The sequence below is a fragment of the Drosophila ficusphila genome, unplaced genomic scaffold (assembly GCF_018152265.1).
Source record: "Drosophila ficusphila isolate 14025-0441.05 unplaced genomic scaffold, ASM1815226v1 contig_436, whole genome shotgun sequence".
Classification (NCBI taxonomy): domain Eukaryota; kingdom Metazoa; phylum Arthropoda; class Insecta; order Diptera; family Drosophilidae; genus Drosophila; species Drosophila ficusphila.
The window spans coordinates 1,813,559-1,830,935 of record NW_025064352.1 but is presented as its reverse complement, the minus strand read 5'-3'; the positions used below and the strand labels follow the sequence as shown (position 1 = coordinate 1,830,935).

At 37.3% G+C, this 17,377-nt stretch overlaps 1 protein-coding gene across 2 annotated transcripts in view; it reads right to left on the bottom strand.

The window, feature by feature from the left end:
- The window catches only part of LOC108100907 (neural cell adhesion molecule 1), a 67,772-nt gene extending 64,557 nt beyond the window's left edge, over positions 1-3,215 (bottom strand). For both annotated transcript variants that reach the window (XM_043208394.1, XM_043208393.1), the window contains exon 1: positions 2,526-3,215. The gene's annotated coding sequence lies outside the window, so the exon portion shown is untranslated. The remainder of the gene's footprint in view (positions 1-2,525) is intronic.
- Between the last annotated feature and the right edge of the window lie 14,162 nt (positions 3,216-17,377).

The window sequence follows — 17,377 nt, the reverse complement described above, 5'->3', positions numbered from 1 at the left end:
TGTTATTGTTCAGATCGATTACGGTTTCAAGTGCCAGATACTTGAGCGTGAAATTCAGAGAAAAGCGCACGTGTCTACCAGCGGCCTTTTATTCATGTTGCCTTCCCTGTTTTCGTTTGGATAGTCTGTCATTAGGAAGATTGATTTCAAAAGCGTGGAAAATTTTCCCTAAACGCCATTGTTATGTGGAAAGCAACCACACGCAAAGCAGCTTGGTTGTTGGTTCAACAGGAGGTTAAAATTGTGGGTTTGGAATTACTATTACTATTACTATTACTATCTTAAATTATAAAATAGATGATTTTACTATTTGATTTTAATTATCTGCGCTCAACTGATTTTCAATTATTTATTTATTTATCAAAAAAAAAGAAGTTTAAAGTTTTCATATTTTTATAAACCATTTGCGAGGTTAAAAAAAAAAAAAATGTAAGTTACTTTCCAACAAAAAATGTGTAAGTCATTTGTTGAATATTAAGTTACAGAATAAACTGTTCAAATAAAAATAAGGATTAACTTATCAATTTGCATTACTGGAAAAACTTGCGCAAAGCAAACAAAAACTTTCTTAATGCACACATTAAAAAAGTATGATGAAATTGCATAAAACTTTAACTCAGTCGGAATACTCAGAGAATCGCACCACTGCTGGGGATTATGGAGAAAAGAGTTGGGATGGGTAGGGTAAAAAGTACATTAAAATCACATTAACCCGTCAACGGTTAAGGTTGGGTATGCGTAACTTTTGTTTATACACTCCGGCTTAATGCCTTTTTGAAGTAAGTACACACTCGCGGAATATACTTCTGATAAGCCCCATATATGTACGTAGGTAGCCCTGTAAACTAACCCCGTAAATGCGAATCCCTTTGGGGAATTGTGTCTCTTCTTTTTTGTCGGAACCATTGCACGTAATTGACTTTACGCCATAAATTTGTTCTCTCCAACAAATGCAGCAGGCGACATTCACTCGGGGCTTTTTCCATCGCCCCACTTTGGCAGCTCAATTAGCCATTAAGCTTTTGGAAATTGTCAAAAATGTTTTTGGGCAGTTGGGCTGGCGAGCCAATCAAAAATTCTGCCTACGCATTTGTATCTAGGCATTTGTATCTCTGCATTTGTATATCCACCAGAACGACCCACACCCCTTCACTCTTATCTACGAATTTTCGGGGTAGTCGTGCGTGTCCATTTGGATGCTTTGGAACGGCTTTTCTGGTGGCTCATTTGCATATTTTAATTGTCCAAAAATGAGAGGGAAATTTCGTACAATCACTGCAAGACTTAAATATTAACTTTGCCAGCAGTTTGTAATTTCTCACTCTTTCACTTCCATTTACTGAACTAATTTATTTATTTTCTCCGAAACTAAGCAGCAAACGTTCTTGCCCTTCGAGTTTGTTGAAAGGAAGGCCTGAAGTTGTCACTTTTCTCTAATGAAAGACGGCATGCAAATTTAATAAACAGGCGAAAGGCATGAAATTTGGGTCCTTCAGGTGAACTGTTCACAAGTTGGGTCGGCATGAGCTCGAGAAACTTTAGTACAAGGACAGTGATTGCTCCATTAGTCAGTAACCCATTATAAGTATTTAACTCAGAAATACTTAAATTATTGGTGATATTAGGTAAACAAATATTTATTTTACTATGCACGCTATTTTTCAGTTTAGTAAAGAATACTAAAACAAAAAGACTTTCCATTACTTATCTTACACTGAGTCTTTTCTGGAAATATTTAAATTTTTTTCTTACTTTATTTTTTAATGCTAGACAAAGGAATGAAATGGAAAAAAGACGAGCATGGAAAGACGGATAAAAACAAGTAAATAAACTTTAGGCAAAAGTTTTTGGCAACTTTCTGGCAGTCAGTTGGCGCATTTTAAGTTACGGCAATCGGCGGCCCAGTGGCGTAGTGCCGTCGCGAAAAGGGGAGGAGATCACGGGGGAATACAAGTTGCGAGTGACGGGGGCAAAGTGAAGGGGCGGCAAAAGTGAAAAACTGGCGCATCGAGACAAGAGCTTAAAACCACGAGTTCCACAACTTGCACACTGATAAAAAATCATGCCATGACTTTAAATTGTGTGCTATGAGAAACAATTTAAAAAACGTACTTTTTTAAACACTTTTTTTTTAACGTTTATTTCTCATCCTTTTATTCAATAATAAATAAGCTTAAAAAATGTATTCTTTATTAATGTTCATTGAATTTTATTCAGTCAATTTTCCTTTTTCTTTCTCATTCTTTAATTTTAACAAATACAAAACTTTAAGGAAAATAACAACTCATTATTAAATTGTTCCCTTACATTACACTTCTGCTACTGAGAATAATTTTGTAAAATGAATAAAAAAAGCTACTTTAATTAATTAGTTTCTAGAAAGTTAAACAAAGTAAACTGAGCTCAGGGTTTTTTTCTCTATCTGGAAGAACAGCGAAGGCCGGGTGGCAATTTCAACTTTAGCGTCAAAACTTTCAGGCAAAAAGTCAGTCTTAAAGAGCAAAAAGTGAGGTCGTCCAACTTACCTGGCCGAACAATTTAAATTTGTCCCACGCAGGATAATCCTTTATTGCCGTTGTTGTTGTTACTATTTGTGTTGCTGCTGCTGTGGCTGTGGCTATTATTGTTGCTACTCTTGCTGGACTTTTGTCACGCACAAGAAGGCAGTGGGCCAAGCCAACTTTGAGCTGACCACGTGACCATCAAAACACAAACAAACACACGGGAATGAGAAACACACACCGGGGCACACGAATATACACACTCACACACATATACTATATGTATGTACAAGACACTCGGGGCACTTGCAAATACTTAGTTGCTTGGTTTTAATGTATGCCCCAAACGAGAGCAGGGCAATTAAATCGCCTAAAAGGAGCCGGAGTTGAGCGTTTTGTGTGTGCAACAATATCAGCTGCTCGTTGAGTGAGTCGCATGATTTTTCCCTTTCGAAAAATAAACACGCAATACCCAAATGCAGTTCCGTTCTATTTTTTTGTTTTTTTTTTTTGCCCCCCCAAACCGGGGCTGAAAATATTCTAATTAGCGCTTATTGATTTCGATAATTAGTCCTTTTTGGCGGTACGAGATTCAGTTATTCGCGACAACGAACCCGATTGTGTGTGTGCAGGACGAGACCCGATAACTTCGCTAATTCGATGGCTGCCGCGGCGAGCGTCAGCATCCCTGCAAACACGTTCGAAACAGTCCGACGGCTGAGCTTCAACTGACTCGGCCTGGCCAGCTCAGAGCCCCACAAGCCGCACGGTCCCCCGCCGGAAGTCGGCGGCCCGACGTTCCATTTCTCGGCTGCCGACGCTCGGGCGACCGCCTTCCGAGCGCAAAGGATAAGAGCCGAGCGGTCCAAAGGATAACACGAGCGACAAAACTCACGACCACACGCACAAAGCAGCTGAATAAAGAGAATACCACTCGCAGTTTTAGCAAAATTTGTACAAATACAAAAGTTAACCAGGACTTAGTTAGAGTGTAAACCGAATATGATTATTACAAATTATTATAATTTTCCAGAATTTAAGTACTTCAGAAAAAAATTCAATAAGATCATATAGATAAAAAATAGCTTTGATTTCTCAACAGATGAAGATAAAAAAATTTAAAAAAAATCTAATATTATGTTATTATTAGTATAAGATAACTTTAAAATAAGTTATAAAATTATATTATCGTTGCCTATGGCTATAAGCATTAGATTCTCTCTTTGTTATGCAGATCGGCAACATTATCAACTAATGAATACCGACATGCATTAAGAAACCATCAACGAGCCGGCTGAATTAAAATTTTAAAGATTTATGTTAGTTATTCTCTTAAAAGTAAAAATCATGTGTTTTGTTCTCTTAACCGAGTGTCTTATACTTAACTCGAAATTGGTCTAAACATGGTTAAGGTCTTGACTAAGTAGAGTGTTGAACCAACATGTAAGTATGTCATGTAAAAAGTGTTGTTTGCCTTACCATGGTCGACTTACTTTTCTTTAATCAAAGAGGTTATAATTGTGCCAATGAGATTTTTTTTAAGATCACTTAATATTTAATAGTTTTGCCTTCAAAGATTTATACAAAAATATCTCACCCAAAAAGCACAAAATCATCTACTCGGAGTAATTCTAAGCCAAAACCAAGCAACAACATCCAAAATTCCGCTCCTTTCATTTAAGGGGTTATATCCAGTTGCGATTTTGAAAAAATCGAAAATTTTTTTTTTGCCTATTTTGAATGTATATATATCTAAGAAGATTATCTGAAAATTTCAAAGTATTCCGGTAAATAGTATTGGAGTAATTAGTGTATTTGTAAAGGCGTCTCCCATGTAGTTCAACTAGTAGCCAAAACTTTAAATGCGTTTTTCTCGAAACTATGTCTTCAAAGTCGGTGAGCAAAATTTCTCAGAGACGGCTTGTCCGATTGACTTGAAACTTTCACATTCTCTTCTTAGATATTTTTTCAGGTAATGAAACTTGGAATTTTGGCTCCGACAAAAACTTCGATTTTTTTAGCCACTTCAAAGTTGAAATTTTTGTGCCAAAAACAAAGTTTTATGTTTGGGAAGCCGCCATTTTGTCAAAAATCAAAATTTTGAAAATCCCAAGTCTCATTACCAGCATTTGTCTATTCTTTACGTAATCCTTCTGGTTTTTTGTATTTCTGATCATTTGGACCGGAGATATTTTGCTCACCGCAAAACCTTTTTTGAAGTGGACCCTCGGGAGATCCTCTACAGGACCGACGGAGTCCAAAATTTTTTTTTTTTTAAATATATTCTAAAACTAGAAATAATGACCTATCTTTTCATATATATTACGTATTCATACAATAAATAGCCTCTCCAAAAATAATTTTTAAAAAAGCTCATTTTTTTGGCCTCGCAACTGGATATAACCCCTTAATAAACAAGTCCAATCAAAGAAACAACCTGTCAGCTAATTAAATCCAGACTTAACTCACACCCAAGGCGATCTTTGCCCAACCGTTCTGTCCAATTTTATAAACCTCATCACTACTTCCCTTGAACTGCAATCACTCAAAGTAAAAATTGTCATCAAGCTCCGCACAAGCTCATACGAGACGCGTTAAAAAATGGCAAGCGAAGAAGGCAGACAGAGAATGAAACCCGAAAATGAATTGCAGCAAAATGCTCAAACACACTCTACAAAATTGACTTAAATAAATAAATGGCATAAAAACAAAGACAAAACACATGCGCAGCAAGAAAGTGAATCGAGAAGCAGAGGACTGCAGCGTGTCATAGAAACAAAGTGCATTCCCCGGTGGAAAATTGGGGGGTGGTGTAAGAACGACGGGGTTTTGTTAGCTTGTTGCAACATTTTCATTTCATTTTATTCAGTTCAGTTGAGTCAATGCGATGCAACATTCGAATGCAACAACAGCGAAGACAACGCTTAGTAGCTCATCCATTTTCATTTGTATTAAGCAAAAGGCAAAGGATATGGCCAAGTTGCATGGGAATCTCGAACTCCTCCTGCCTTTTTTGCAGCCCGCGCAAAATAAAAGCGTTGGCATTACGCAGCAAATACTTGTTTGCTTGCTGCATTGACAAAAAGTCTATAACCTCCCACTTCATTCCACCACGCTTTCCCCGGGGCTGCTCGTTAGCACAGCTGCCAAGAGAATTTATCTTACTCCCACGAATGCAACTCGATTTTATTTTATTTGTGCCCTCATTGTTTCTGTTTGGCATATTGGACGTATTGTTAGCCCCACAATGATCGATGCAAATTGATGCGTATTGTTAATGGAATTTCTTCCATGTGGAGAACCGTATGGAAAAGTATGCAACACAAATTGGGCGGAAAATAAAAGGAGGCTAAATGTCACACGAGTCCCCAGAGATTTTTATTGAAAATGGGAACAAAAACTATCAACATCTTATATCTTTCTATCTATCTATCTATCTATCTATCTATCTATCTATCTATCTATCTATCTATCTATCTATCTATCTATCTATCTATCTATCTATCTATCTATCTATCTATCTATCTATCTATCTATCTATCTATCTATCTATCTATCTATCTATCTATCTATCTATCTATCTATCTATCTATCTATCTATCTATCTATCTATCTATCTATCTATCTATCTATCTATCTATCTATCTATCTATCTATCTATCTATCTATCTATCTATCTATCTATCTATCTATCTATCTATCTATCTATCTATCTATCTATCTATCTATCTATCTATCTATCTATCTATCTATCTATCTATCTATCTATCTATCTATCTATCTATCTATCTATCTATCTATCTATCTATCTATCTATCTATCTATCTATCTATCTATCTATCTATCTATCTATCTATCTATCTATCTATCTATCTATCTATCTATCTATCTATCTATCTATCTATCTATCTATCTATCTATCTATCTATCTATCTATCTATCTATCTATCTATCTATCTATCTATCTATCTATCTATCTATCTATCTATCTATCTATCTATCTATCTATCTATCTATCTATCTATCTATCTATCTATCTATCTATCTATCTATCTATCTATCTATCTATCTATCTATCTATCTATCTATCTATCTATCTATCTATCTATCTATCTATCTATCTATCTATCTATCTATCTATCTATCTATCTATCTATCTATCTATCTATCTATCTATCTATCTATCTATCTATCTATCTATCTATCTATCTATCTATCTATCTATCTATCTATCTATCTATCTATCTATCTATCTATCTATCTATCTATCTATCTATCTATCTATCTATCTATCTATCTATCTATCTATCTATCTATCTATCTATCTATCTATCTATCTATCTATCTATCTATCTATCTATCTATCTATCTATCTATCTATCTATCTATCTATCTATCTATCTATCTATCTATCTATCTATCTATCTATCTATCTATCTATCTATCTATCTATCTATCTATCTATCTATCTATCTATCTATCTATCTATCTATCTATCTATCTATCTATCTATCTATCTATCTATCTATCTATCTATCTATCTATCTATCTATCTATCTATCTATCTATCTATCTATCTATCTATCTATCTATCTATCTATCTATCTATCTATCTATCTATCTATCTATCTATCTATCTATCTATCTATCTATCTATCTATCTATCTATCTATCTATCTATCTATCTATCTATCTATCTATCTATCTATCTATCTATCTATCTATCTATCTATCTATCTATCTATCTATCTATCTATCTATCTATCTATCTATCTATCTATCTATCTATCTATCTATCTATCTATCTATCTATCTATCTATCTATCTATCTATCTATCTATCTATCTATCTATCTATCTATCTATCTATCTATCTATCTATCTATCTATCTATCTATCTATCTATCTATCTATCTATCTATCTATCTATCTATCTATCTATCTATCTATCTATCTATCTATCTATCTATCTATCTATCTATCTATCTATCTATCTATCTATCTATCTATCTATCTATCTATCTATCTATCTATCTATCTATCTATCTATCTATCTATCTATCTATCTATCTATCTATCTATCTATCTATCTATCTATCTATCTATCTATCTATCTATCTATCTATCTATCTATCTATCTATCTATCTATCTATCTATCTATCTATCTATCTATCTATCTATCTATCTATCTATCTATCTATCTATCTATCTATCTATCTATCTATCTATCTATCTATCTATCTATCTATCTATCTATCTATCTATCTATCTATCTATCTATCTATCTATCTATCTATCTATCTATCTATCTATCTATCTATCTATCTATCTATCTATCTATCTATCTATCTATCTATCTATCTATCTATCTATCTATCTATCTATCTATCTATCTATCTATCTATCTATCTATCTATCTATCTATCTATCTATCTATCTATCTATCTATCTATCTATCTATCTATCTATCTATCTATCTATCTATCTATCTATCTATCTATCTATCTATCTATCTATCTATCTATCTATCTATCTATCTATCTATCTATCTATCTATCTATCTATCTATCTATCTATCTATCTATCTATCTATCTATCTATCTATCTATCTATCTATCTATCTATCTATCTATCTATCTATCTATCTATCTATCTATCTATCTATCTATCTATCTATCTATCTATCTATCTATCTATCTATCTATCTATCTATCTATCTATCTATCTATCTATCTATCTATCTATCTATCTATCTATCTATCTATCTATCTATCTATCTATCTATCTATCTATCTATCTATCTATCTATCTATCTATCTATCTATCTATCTATCTATCTATCTATCTATCTATCTATCTATCTATCTATCTATCTATCTATCTATCTATCTATCTATCTATCTATCTATCTATCTATCTATCTATCTATCTATCTATCTATCTATCTATCTATCTATCTATCTATCTATCTATCTATCTATCTATCTATCTATCTATCTATCTATCTATCTATCTATCTATCTATCTATCTATCTATCTATCTATCTATCTATCTATCTATCTATCTATCTATCTATCTATCTATCTATCTATCTATCTATCTATCTATCTATCTATCTATCTATCTATCTATCTATCTATCTATCTATCTATCTATCTATCTATCTATCTATCTATCTATCTATCTATCTATCTATCTATCTATCTATCTATCTATCTATCTATCTATCTATCTATCTATCTATCTATCTATCTATCTATCTATCTATCTATCTATCTATCTATCTATCTATCTATCTATCTATCTATCTATCTATCTATCTATCTATCTATCTATCTATCTATCTATCTATCTATCTATCTATCTATCTATCTATCTATCTATCTATCTATCTATCTATCTATCTATCTATCTATCTATCTATCTATCTATCTATCTATCTATCTATCTATCTATCTATCTATCTATCTATCTATCTATCTATCTATCTATCTATCTATCTATCTATCTATCTATCTATCTATCTATCTATCTATCTATCTATCTATCTATCTATCTATCTATCTATCTATCTATCTATCTATCTATCTATCTATCTATCTATCTATCTATCTATCTATCTATCTATCTATCTATCTATCTATCTATCTATCTATCTATCTATCTATCTATCTATCTATCTATCTATCTATCTATCTATCTATCTATCTATCTATCTATCTATCTATCTATCTATCTATCTATCTATCTATCTATCTATCTATCTATCTATCTATCTATCTATCTATCTATCTATCTATCTATCTATCTATCTATCTATCTATCTATCTATCTATCTATCTATCTATCTATCTATCTATCTATCTATCTATCTATCTATCTATCTATCTATCTATCTATCTATCTATCTATCTATCTATCTATCTATCTATCTATCTATCTATCTATCTATCTATCTATCTATCTATCTATCTATCTATCTATCTATCTATCTATCTATCTATCTATCTATCTATCTATCTATCTATCTATCTATCTATCTTATCTATCTATCTATCTATCTATCTATCTATCTATCTATCTATCTATCTATCTATCTATCTATCTCTATCTATCTATCTATCTATCTATCTATCTATCTATCTATCTATCTATCTATCTATCTATCTATCTATCTATCTATCTATCTATCTATCTATCTATCTATCTATCTATCTATCTATCTATCTATCTATCTATCTATCTATCTATCTATCTATCTATCTATCTATCTATCTATCTATCTATCTATCTATCTATCTATCTATCTATCTATCTCTATCTATCTATCTATCTATCTATCTATCTATCTATCTATCTATCTATCTATCTATCTATCTATCTATCTATCTATCTATCTATCTATCTATCTATCTATCTCTATCTATCTATCTATCTATCTATCTATCTATCTATCTATCTATCTATCTATCTATCTATCTATCTATCTATCTATCTATCTATCTATCTATCTATCTATCTATCTATCTATCTATCTATCTATCTATCTATCTATCTATCTATCTATCTATCTATCTATCTATCTATCTATCTATCTATCTATCTATCTATCTATCTATCTATCTATCTATCTATCTATCTATCTATCTATCTATCTATCTATCTATCTATCTATCTATCTATCTATCTATCTATCTATCTATCTATCTATCTATCTATCTATCTATCTATCTATCTATCTATCTATCTATCTATCTATCTATCTATCTATCTATCTATCTATCTATCTATCTATCTATCTATCTATCTATCTATCTATCTATCTATCTATCTATCTATCTATCTATCTATCTATCTATCTATCTATCTATCTATCTATCTATCTATCTATCTATCTATCTATCTATCTATCTATCTATCTATCTATCTATCTATCTATCTATCTATCTATCTATCTATCTATCTATCTATCTATCTATCTATCTATCTATCTATCTATCTATCTATCTATCTATCTATCTATCTATCTATCTATCTATCTATCTATCTATCTATCTATCTATCTATCTATCTATCTATCTATCTATCTATCTATCTATCTATCTATCTATCTATCTATCTATCTATCTATCTATCTATCTATCTATCTATCTATCTATCTATCTATCTATCTATCTATCTATCTATCTATCTATCTATCTATCTATCTATCTATCTATCTATCTATCTATCTATCTATCTATCTATCTATCTATCTATCTATCTATCTATCTATCTATCTATCTATCTATCTATCTATCTATTTTTTTTTTTTTTTTTTTTTTGGAGGAGGTTAAAATCCAATGCCTGAAGACACCGTCAAAAGTGCCGTCGCACTAATGGTGTGTGGGGCTTGCACCCACTAACCTATAACAATCCTCCTCCCTGGCTGAATTCCACCCCGGAACCGAGTAAACATTACTACGGGGTGGAGCCGTTTTGTGCTGTTAGCACGCCTGGTACCCGCGTCCGGGTCCCCTGTCCTTGGCGTATGGAGACGATACGCATCGATAGTTCCACATGAGTGGAACGTCGGAAGCGATTTTGCCTGGGATCAAGCGCAATCGATTTGTCTTCTGTCTGGTTCTGTTATGAGCTATGAACTCAGGCGTCTGTTAACGTCGTCAGTTCTGGTGTCCTCCTTTGTTCTCGCTCCAGTTCTTGGAGCCTTGTCATCACAGAGTATGCGAACGCTGTCATTGCCTTCCATTTATCTCTGGAAGAGCACATATCGTGCGTGATAATTTCAGCAGATGGAGAGTGCCCAAGTACTGCCTCCAGTGTTCGTCGTTCTTCTTCGAAGCGATCGCAGTGGAAAGCAACATGTTCTGCGCTTTCGATTTCGTTGGGGCAGTTGGGACAAAATGGACTGTCTGCTAGCCGAAAACGATGAAGGTATCCGCGGAAACAGCCGTGACCGCTGATGATCTGCGTTGTGTAGTAGTCGACATCGCCGTGTCCACCTTTTATCCACTCACTTATTTGTGGTATAAGTTTATAGGTCCAGCGTCCATCATCCGATTGGTCCCACCGTTGCTGCCATTTTCGTATGGACCGCGCTCTTTCGGCCTCTTTTTGTTCGCGTGTTGGCCTCACTCCTTGCTTGCTGTACAGACGAGACAGCTCCTCTGCCAGCAGGTCGACTGGTGGCTTTCCCGCGATGACACAGATTGCATCGTTTGATACCGTTCTGTATGCGCAGCCTATTCGTAGAGCACTTTGTCTGTATATCTGTGTTATCCCTCGCAGATGGGACTTTTTGGCTCCTGCCCAGATCGGTGCTGCGTACATAGTGATGGAGTCTGCAACCGTTGACAATAATGCCCTTCGTTGCCCTTGGGGTCCTCCTACGTTGGGAAGTATTCTTGTCAAGGCTCTCGTGACCGCTGATGCCTTACCGCTTACTCCCACTAGGTGCTGCTTGAAGCTTAATCTCGTGTCGATCAGAACTCCAAGATATTTAATGGCTTCTTGGGAAACTATTTCATGACCATCAATAGCAATTATCATTTTCTCCTTTTTTCTGCGTGCACTTATCAGTACTGCTTCCGTCTTCTGTGCTGCTAGCTCTAACCCAGCGTTCCTGAGCCATCTTTGTATCCGTGATGCGGCGTCCGTGCATTTCGCCTCTAACAGGTCCAGCCTTTTGTCCACTACTACAAGCGCAATGTCGTCTGCATATCCCACGATGTTCGCCTTGTCCGGGAGTTTCAGCCTCAGTACCCCGTCGTACATAGCATTCCACAACGTTGGTCCGAGGACAGATCCTTGTGGTACACCACCTGTTACTCTATAAGTTTTTGAGCCGGTGTCCGTTTCATATTGTAGTATGCGGTCACGGAAATAGCTTCGTATAATGCGGAGTAGATAGCTCGGTACTCTCAGGTTTCTAAGCGATAGCAGAATCCTGGACCAGTTAGCCGAATTGAACGCATTCTTTACGTCGAGTGTGATAACTGCACAGTAACTCATATGCCGGTGTCCTCCACTTATGGCATTCTGTGCGATGTCTGTCACTGTCCTGATAGCATCCACCGTTGACCTTGCTCGTCGAAAGCCAAACTGAGTATTTGAGAGCCCAGTAGGGCATTCTAAATACTCCTGCAGGCGATCGCAGATCACGCGTTCAAAAACTTTACCAACTGTATCCAGCATACACAACGGTCTGTAGGAAGATGGTTGGTCGGGTTGCTTGCCGGGTTTCAGCAACAGCACCAGTCGCTGAAGTTTCCACCGAGATGGGAAAGTTCCTTCTGTAAGGCATGTGCTGTAGATATGCGCGAAGATGTGTGGCGTTTCCATTACCGCTGCTTTGAATACCATGTTTGGGACTCCGTCTGGTCCAGGGGCTTTGTTGTCTTTGATGCGGCGCAGAGTGCTTAGCACCTCTTCCATTGTAACCGGCGGCACATCGCCTGGCTCGATCGTTGGCAAAGCTTCGACACTTGTTTCCTCCTGTGGTGGGAAGAGTGTAAGTACCGCTTTTTCTAGCAGTATTGGACACTTCGGCTGTGGTGCTGAGGGTCCTTTCACCTTTCGCATGACAGTTTGGTATGCCATACCCCAGGGTTCGACGTCAGCTCTGTCCCGCATTTCTCTAAAGCAGCGATTTTTGCTCCGCACAATTGCTTTTTTTAGCTCCCATTTCCGCTCACGGTATACGCCATGTAGTTCTGCAAAGGTCGGTCGAAGTGTTGCGCGTTTTGCTCTCCGTCGCGCCTTGATGCAAGCTTTGCGTAAATCGGCTATCTCGCTTGTCCACCAGTATGCCGGTTTCCGTTTTCCACCGTACCTCCCTCGCGTCATTGATGCGTTGCAGGCTGCTTCCATTTTGTGAGCAATTTCTTCTGCAATAGCTTCCGCTGTGGTACCTTGTAGGTGTGTACCCTGCCACGCTAGCTTGAATGCCTCCAAATTAAAGGAAGATTTTTTCCATTTCGGTCGTGTCGCTCTGCACTCTGCTTGCGGTGCTCCCCTACTTAGCTCCATAATTATAGCTTTGTGATCGCTATGAGTATGGATTGAGTCTTCCACCTTCCAGGTTGCTCGATTTGCGGTCGCTCGATCTGCGAAGGCTAGGTCGATTATCGATCTTCCTCTGGCGCATTCGAAAGTGTGGACTCCTGGCGCATTCAGTAAAACAAGGTCCAACGCTGCAGCAGTTTCCTCTACTAGACGACCTCTTGCATTTGTAAAGTCGCTGCCCCAGGTTCTTGACCAGGCGTTGAAGTCTCCTGTAAGCAAAATCGGCCTCTTTCCTCTTAGCTCCAGCTCCAAAGAAGTCATCATGCTTGTGAATTCTTCTACAGACCACCTTGGGGGCGCGTAACAGCTTACATAGTAGAGGCCGTCTAGTTTGGCCCATACAAATCCGCCGCCGGTTGTCATCTTCTGCTGGAACGTTTTGTTTCCCGTAATCCAGATTGCCGCCTGCTTCACAGTATCTGTAATCCAGCGGTGTGATTCGATATCTTTGTACGGCTCCGTTAGTAAGGCTATGTCGATTTTATGCTCCGCTGTTGTTTGCCATAGTAGATCCTGTGCAGTTCTGCAGTGGTTGGTGTTCAGTTGTAGCACCCTCATATTCTTATTTTACGGACTGCCTCCTGGTATTTTGGACATTTCGCGCTGCCTGCTGCATGTGTCCCTTTACATAACGCGCATTTTTCCTCGTTTGTGCATCTCGCTGCTTGGTGTCCTTCGGTGCCGCAGCGTCTGCAAAGCTTTGTGCGGTCCGGTTCTTTACACGCGTTTGCCACATGGTCGTATGCCCAGCATTTGTAACACCTTTTTGGTGTTTTGACCTCGGTTATCCGGCATCGGATCCATCCAACCATTATGTGGCCGAGGTCTAGGATCTTCTTCGCGACCTCCGCCTGCAGCGATACGTAAACGGATTGCGTGCCGCCGTATGTGTCGCGCCTGCTTTTGATGGACGATATGTCCGGTCGTTTCACTTGAGCCAGTTTCGCAATCGCCTCAAGAAGTTCCTCGTCTGTGCTGAGCTCGGGAATGAGTCCCCTACACTGGACAGTGACAGTGTGAGTCCTGACATTTACCGTTGCCATTTTCTCCAACGCTTTTTCTATTGCCGAGTGGTAAGAGCTCGCTTCGTTGCCCTTGCCCCTCTTTAGCTCGATCAGAAGTCCACCCTTCTGAGTTGGTCGCAATGTCCTGACCTTTTCGCAGAGCTCCTTCAGTTCGGTGTTAGATCTCACCGCACGTAGAATGTCCGCGTAGGTTGTATGCTGCTCCTTCTTTTCAATAAGTATCGCATCAGACCGCGGCCTGACGGATTTGCTCATTTTTTTGATCTTTTCGTTTCCTTTTTTTCGACTTTTGTCCATTCCCCTTGAGTCCTGGATGCTTTCACTTTTGGTGGGTGCGGGGAGTCGTCGTCCCCCTTCTTTTTCTTTGCCTGCGGCGATTTCGCCATTGCAGGGGCAGCATCCTTGGGGCTTTTGGCTCTTGTTCTTTTCGCCGACTGTGGGGCATTTGCGCTTATACGTGTACTTAGGCTGTTCAGTTTAGGGGTGGGCAACAATTTTGCCTTGCGTTCCTCTGCTTCCAATTGCATAAGAACTTCTGTGTGGGCACTTTTTATGGTGCTGCACAGTTTCCTAATATCGCCATGTACGTTGCGACGAGGTTCAATATATTGCACTAGCGTGTCAATTTCTCTTCCGAGCTTTTCCACTACCTTAGCGAGTGTAAGCGTGGGTGTCGGTGCTGCCTTCTCTGTCGGGCATACAACGAGTGCTTGTGAGCCTTGATTCAATGGTGCTGGTTGGTGCACATTGACATTGTTCACCAACTCCTTGGTGTTTAGGTGAGTCGTCGGTGTAGCGGTCGTTTCAGTACCACTGCTTGTTTGTGGCGCTAGTCTGTTTACACGTCTTTGGCTTGAGACGCCTTCCTTTGTATTGTTTATTGGTGCTGCTGGTAATGGTGGAGATCTTGCGATCACAGAACTCCTCCTAAATACCTCTGCCAGTCCTCCTGTTGCAATGTTTTCATTGCTGTGTGCGACGTTGTTGTTGCTGTTTGGGTTTAGTTCTTTTAAATCCATGCAGTAAGGGCCCCAACTTACAGCCGCTATCTCCACGCGTGCACGAAGTTTCCGTAAGTCCCATGGTTGTCTTTGAATCAGTGAGGTCATGCGAGGGTTGACACTGGCCTTTATGGGGTCCAGTGTTCAGAGCCAGACTTCAAACCGGAATAAATAGGGAGTCATCTCAACCTAACCTTCGTGGTCACTAAAGACTACGCGCTTCGAGCGCTCTGCAAGACCTGCCAGGTTTTATTGGGGCGGAGGAGGCTACGAATCCTTCTGAGAGCCATTTCAGCAAGATGTCACTCCGCGTACTCAGGTAACAGAGACCCGTAACCACAGCCCGATGCTTCGTTTCGACCGAGTCCAGTGTATCATAATCAGGATTTTACTGGTATCCATCCTGATGGTCCGCCGACCGGTTTACGCGTGTTGTTACGGCCGCTCCTAGCATGGAGAACAGACGCCGACCAGGAAGCCGCCCGCTGTGGGATGCCCCTGGGTTTTTGTACCTCCTCATGCTTAAGCGTGATGAGTGGGACACATATTTTCGAAGAGGCGGTGTCTATTCGCCACTGTCACAGGGACATCATCGGATTTGCTAGCTTTTAAACCGCATCCTCCGCTCCTGCCGCTCATTGTCGGGGGTTGCTTATTCGTTTAAACTTATTTCGCAACTAACCTGCTACTACAGGCCGTCCGGCTATCCGCAACCTGCCGTCCCCCCCGGTAGCTTAGAGCCTAGCTTTCCATCCGAACCCGGATGGACCGTCGCATGCAGACGTGTATTTATTGTGCTCCGGGATCTATCTATCTATCTATCTATCTATCTATCTATCTATCTATCTATCTATCTATCTATCTATCTATCTATCTATCTATCTATCTATCTATCTATCTATCTATCTATCTATCTATCTATCTATCTATCTATCTATCTATCTATCTATCTATCTATCTATCTATCTATCTATCTATCTATCTATCTATCTATCTATCTATCTATCTATCTATCTATCTATCTATCTATCTATCTATCTATCTATCTATCTATCTATCTATCTATCTATCTATCTATCTATCTATCTATCTATCTATCTATCTATCTATCTATCTATCTATCTATCTATCTATCTATCTATCTATCTATCTATCTATCTATCTATCTATCTATCTATCTATCTATCTATCTATCTATCTATCTATCTATCTATCTATCTATCTATCTATCTATCTATCTATCTATCTATCTATCTATCTATCTATCTATCTATCTATCTATCTATCTATCTATCTATCTATCTATCTATCTATCTATCTATCTATCTATCTATCTATCTATCTATCTATCTATCTATCTATCTATCTATCTATCTATCTATCTATCTATCTATCTATCTATCTATCTATCTATCTATCTATCTATCTATCTATCTATCTATCTATCTATCTATCTATCTATCTATCTATCTATCTATCTATCTATCTATCTATCTATCTATCTATCTATCTATCTATCTATCTATCTATCTATCTATCTATCTATCTATCTATCTATCTATCTATCTATCTATCTATCTATCTATCTATCTATCTATCTATCTATCTATCTATCTATCTATCGATCTATCTATCTATCTATTTATCTATCTATCTATCTATCTATCTATCTATCTATCTATCTAAAAATGAACCTTAAGAATTATTACTTTCTTGTCCGTTACTATATTTTCGTAGCTAGACTATTATTACTTCTGCTTTAAAATAAACAAGCAACATAAACAA